We start from the raw sequence: 6,000 nt of genomic DNA on the forward strand, positions 1-6,000 counted from the left end.
TGATAGGCAGCTGTAGAAAGCCAGCCTAGTATGAAAGATTGGTTCTGGATAATCTGGGATGATCACTGAGTTGGTTACAAATACAAATTAGATGTAATAACATGTGGCCAGACATACTTAATAATAATGTGTGGAGAGATATCTGTGTATCTATAAGGAAGCAGGCCATGCTAAAACTGTCTGTCCAGCACAAGTGCAGGACTTTGGCAATTTTCTGGTTAATTTGCTAAGTCCACAAGGCCAAACCAGATCATTTAGGCCAGTGGTAGAGTTTTGAACCTAAATATTCTGGTTTGGCTGTCTTCATTTATACAGTTAACCTGATACTTGCCAAATCACTGCCTCACTCACACTCTGTCTGGGGGAAAGAAATGCTCATGTGTGAACACACATGTTTTAATATGTGCACTTACATGGAACTCAGCTTGGGTCATTCATTCTTTAAGATGAGATATCAGCTCAAACGTTCATCCCACAGGTGGCGGGAAGTCCTGGGTCCCTCCCAATATCTCTGTGGATGTTTGGGATGGGAATGGGCTTGGTCTTATGGCCCCATGCCCCCTGCTTCCCCTGCCACCCCAGTCACTTCTGGCTCTGAGTTCATGCTTCTGTGAGATTTTTCTCCCTCTTATGTCTTGCCTCCCATGGACATTTCCACTCTCCACTTGCATCGATTCAAATATCCAATTCAGTCCATTTTCCTTGATTCCTCCGAAACATCACTCACCGAGTTCAGTGGACACAGCCAGCTTTCCCTGTGGATGTGGAAGTAACTGAGGGGCTGTTCTTTGCTGCACATGGAATAGATCCTAATGTTGATTACTAGCATCTTTGTCCTTAAAAGTCTTCCAGCGATTCCCTCTCCTCACATTCCTGCCTTGGGGAATTGTCTTCTACTTGGGCTTAAGCCTCCTACCATGTTGTGTGGCTCCTTCTTCATCCAAGCACCTTCTAAGCTAAACAGCCCTTACCCACAGATTCCTCTGTTGATGATCTCTTTGTCTCAGTCCAAGCCTACCCATTCAAAGACTGCCTTCCAGGACCCAAATCATGACGTTTGTTCAATAAAGAGCCCGAGGATGAATTCTCCCACAGATGTCCATGGCAGTGGGCCCTTTCCCGACACACCAGCGCCTTTGGTTACAGGATGGATGGATGGACAGCATTCAGGTGCAATATACGTGTGTGAATGTACATGCAAACATGGCTGAGAGAATATGTATGTGTGTACAGGTGACTATGTGTGTGTTTGCATGTTTAGGGAGCAGCCCTAGAAATTAGACCAAATGTGAGTAGGAAAATGTGTGAAGTGTGTGTCTAGACTCATTCATTAAGCATTGGACCCAACGCTGGGAAATCCCATGTGTCCATCCCATGACTGAAGGAGGGGATTCCCCACACGTAAGCAACATCTTCTTGAAAATTATTTATTAATTGGGAAACAACGTAGAGACAAAGGAAAATAGATGAAGTCATGGGGAACTAGAAAGACAGAAAAAGAATTAGTTGAACCAAGGTCATCTTGGTTCTCAGAGACCTGGGCTACGTCCAGCAACTTGACACAAATGCCACTGAGAGGGACAAAGCTGGGAAGAAGTTTCAGCTCCTTAGGCACTGAAGACCCTGGGGAGGATGAACAGGATGAGCTGTGCAGCCTCTCCTTCCTGGGGATCTTTGATGCCACAGGAGCCTGAGTAGGGGAAGGGCCTGTCCTTCCTGGAGGGGTGGGGAGGGCAAGATCTGAGAGGCTATGAGACATGTGGTTTCTAAGCAAAAGAATGTGACCTCAGCTGTAGCTCCAGAGTTGGAGGAGGGAGGCCCTCGGGGTGGGAGGGGTCCAGGTGGGGCAAGCATTTCACCGGCTCCTGCCCGCACACTGCTTGTGTTCCTGATGGCTTAGAGGCCTCTGCGGGACGGAGGTTACTAGAGAATATGTTTAACGTCACTGGGAGAGGCTGGCGAGACCAGGGCACCCGTGGACGTGTGCTGATGACCTGTTCCATCGTGTGTCCAGGCAGCTCCATGAGGCCTGGGCGCAAAGAGGCTGCTAGGAAGTTTGTGCTCTGCCCCTTGTAGGCAGCACTGTCCCGGAGAGTCCCCCCACATCTGCTCACCTCCGCCAGCCCCACAAGCTGACCTGCTCTGACAGCTGAGACCCGCCAAGAGGGATGAGCTCTTCCCCAAGGGATCAGAAAACCAAGCTTGCTTCCAGCCCCATTGTGTTTATTTCCTTGTTTAAGAAACAGCAGTAGTGATGTCTTCCCTTGTTGGGGGGGGGTGTGTTTGGAGAATCAGACGAGATACAGCCAGGAAGGCGGCCCGCCCTGCATCTGGGAACAGTGGGTGCTGGGGAGGGCTTTCCTCCCGGGGCTGGAGCATGCTGTCCAGTGTTCAGATACTGGAGGGCAAGGACAAGTCTACTCATCTCCATGCCCTCAATACCTGGCCCAGCGCCCAGCGCACCCTAGGGTATCCAGTGAGTGGTTGAAAAGGACAAAATTTGAAAACAAGTCAGAAGGTCATGACAGGTTCTGCCTGTGACCTGAGAAGGGCAAGGACCTGCATCCCCACCCAAGATGCAGCTCCCCATCCCCCACCCAGCTGTCAGTCTCTGAGTCTTCTCTTCACGTCTGCCGGAGGGTGCTGCACCCATGGGCCCCTGACACGCTCTGCTCTTACCGGTCAGGTCCAGGGCAGCTCCAGCTGACTCCCACAGCTCTGCACCCTGTCCCTCAACCCCATTATATCACCAGGCTCCAACCCCACTCCCACCCCATCCTCCTGTCTGCCAGATAAAACTCAAGATGCCCAGTTATATTTTCATTTCAAACATACTTATACTGAAAAGTGATTTGTTGTCTATGTGAAATTTGAATTTAACTGGGTGCCCAGTAGTTCGGTTTGCTAAACCTTGTGGCCGTACCTAGGGGTAGAGCACCTTTCTCCTGACCATAGTCTTTCCTCCCTCCATACTTTTCTTCCAGCCCCAACAAAACCTAACTGACTTCAACAGCTGAGACCATTCATCCATCCATTTATTCATTCACTCATTCAACGTGGTTTTATTGCCTGTCTACCAAGTGCCAAGCCCTCTGCTAAGCACCGGGGATACAGTGTGAACACGTCATAGTCCCTGCCCTCATGGAGCTTACATTCTGGAGTGAAGGACAACGTAAAAGTAAATAAATTGACATGATTACAAATGTAGGAAGTGCTATCATGAAAATACACTAAACAGAGAATTGGCATTGGAATTATAGGAGGAGAGGGCTGAACGGGACGGGAAAGTCTCCCTGAGGAGATGACACTCAGGCCAACTGGAAGGGTGAGAACGGGGCTGGGTGTGTGGGGAGCACAGGTGTAGGGGGAATTCTAGGTCCTGGAGCAGGAAAAGAACTCTCATCGTTAGGAACTGAAAAAGACCCAAATGCCTGGCCAGTGGGGAGGGCTGAAGATGAAGCTGGGGAACCGGGGGAAGTCCAGAATCACTCAGGGTCTCATAGGCCACAGTAGCATTCTGAACACATGCCTACATGCATGCACACGCGCACAAGCATGCACACACGCTAACGCACACACACGCTCGTTGAAAGGCTTGTGGGGAAAGCGTGCTATGGTCTGAATGACGATTTTTCATGCTTCATGGAGATTGGACTGGAGGAGCCTCAAGCTAGAAGCAGGGAGACCACTTATGAGGCCACCGTAGATGGAGTCTGGGTAAGGAGAGGATGGTAATTAAGAAAAAACCGAGGTGGGACCAGGAGGTGGCAACTGAGAGAAAGGGTGGAACCAGAAGTGTACTTCAGAGGTAGGATTTGCTGGACTTGATGAAAATGGATGTGAAAGGTGAGGAGGAATCAAGGACCGCAGTGTTTAGCCACTAGGAGGGTGGGGGTGCCTAGAGGCAAGGCTTGGCGGGGAGGTAACAGGTTAAGTTCGAAAGTTCAAAAGGCCTGGGAGACCTCAAGTAGAAAGGCCAGGTGGGACCTTCTTCTGGAGGTCAGAGCTCAAAGAGGAGGAATAGGCCAGTTAGAAACGCGGACTTGCCCCCCCACGGGTGGTGTTTATGGCCATGGAGACATCCAGGACTGAGTCCATGGACACTGGCATTAGAGTCACTTTAAAGCAACTGGTGGGGCAGGAAGAAAACCAGGAGAGCACCCTGTGGGGGAACCTGGAGAGCAGGGGGCTCCATGGTGGGGTCGGCTGAGTTATAGCAGCTGGGAGTGGGACACATTAGGCCAGAAGCAGTCGTGGGAGCTGGTAGATTTCATATGAATGGTGCTGGGGCAGAAGCCAGACTGGAGTGGGGTGAAGTGGGAATGGCTGGGAAGGGAGCCGAAGCAGCAAGCATCCCCGCTCGGTGAGGAGTGTGGCTGTGCAAGGGGCAGAGCGCTAGGGCTTTGGGCGGGGCGGGGGGGGGGCGGTCCTGGGGAGGGATGTTTTTTGAAACCTGTTCCTGTGCAGATGGGAACTTTCTGGGAGGAAGCCAGAGAGTAAATGTGCAAAGAAGAGGGGGTTAGTCCTCCCTCAGATACCCCGGCCTCTCCAATGCCAATGAGACATCTCCTGCCCCTGGACCTGGACCCAAGCCCCCGGCCCCTGCCCGGGCTGGATGGAGAGGAAGTGCCGGGGCCTCGGTGAAGGAAGCGGGGAGGGGAGGGCCTGACTTGCTCTGGAAATAGAAAACCCATGCTGGTAACTGAGTAACTCCTGGAGATGGGGCAAAGGCCCTGGCAGAGTCTGAAGGAACAAAAATAATCTGTGCCGCTTGGGCGGTGAGGCAGATCGGATGTGAGGGGCGGAAAGGCCTGGGCTGCGGTCCCTCAGCCCCCAGCACCCCTCCCTGGCCTGCAGGGGCGAGCGCTGCTCTTCAGTCTTGCTCAGGCCTGGCCAACAGCAAAGGTTCCCGGCAGACAGAGCATCCTCAAGTGAAGGCCATGCACCAGCGCCCAGGCCAGGAGCTCAGGACACTCTGCCCCACAGCACCACCTGCTCCGGACCCCAGATAACACCACCCAGACAGGTAGATAAGCAGGGCAGAGCCCCGCCAAGCCCCAGCCAGGCAGACACGACCTGAGCATCTACCATACCAGCTGTGGCCAAGTCTTAGCTGGCCTCCCCATCTTCCCCAAGGAGGCAGGCCTTGACTGCCCCAGCCTCCCTCAGATCTCCAAGAGCTTCTACACACAGCCCCCCAATACACACCTCTATGCACACTGCAGATTACAGGTTCCTCAGAGGGGATGCGTCTGTGACTTGATCGAGTGATGTGTTGGTTTTGGATGCAGAACCTGCTGAATAAGGATCCGGTCCTTCTCCCTTTTTGCTTCAGCACCACTGTCCTCCTTCCTCTTGAGCCAAAGTTGACCCCTTCTCCCTCAGCTTCACCTATTGCTCTCCAGTCTCACCTCTAAGATCGCAGGAAGCAAGAGGCACATCTTCTCATCCAGCAGAAGGTGCAGGGAGACGGGGTAAGGCCTTGGGCTTGAGACTCTGCCCTGGGTCCAGCCCCCAGCCCTCCCTCTCCTCCCCCACAGCACGCCATCAGCATCCCTGAGGAAAGCAGGGCTTTGAGGGAAGGAAGGTGCCAGTCTCCAGAGGAGGGGGGTCGGGTCCCTGTCTCCTGAGGAGGAAAGGAAGGTGAGAACCACTGACCTGAGAAGTTTCCATGAACTCTGGCCATGCAGGAGGAGGCGGGGAGAGGCCTGCAGGAGCAAGCAAGGCACAGGGTAGGGGAGCGGCCTCGCCAAGTGGTTTCCTTACCATAAACTTCTCATTGGATCCCGTGGTATAAACAGACACAGAGGACTTGCCCAAGGAATGAGAAGGGCTGGGAGCCACAAGCAGCCAGGACATTAGAGGAATTAGATGTGTTGACAGCAAGGGACCCATGGCCCTGGACAACTAGGGGGTCGATCCTGGGTGAGGGGAGGCAGCTTACCCAGGATGGACACAGAGGCTGTGCCCATCCTGGCTCCCTCTGCCTCCCGCCACAGA

This window comes from Camelus dromedarius, chromosome 11 (assembly GCF_036321535.1).
Source record: "Camelus dromedarius isolate mCamDro1 chromosome 11, mCamDro1.pat, whole genome shotgun sequence".
Taxonomy (NCBI): Eukaryota; Metazoa; Chordata; class Mammalia; order Artiodactyla; family Camelidae; genus Camelus; species Camelus dromedarius.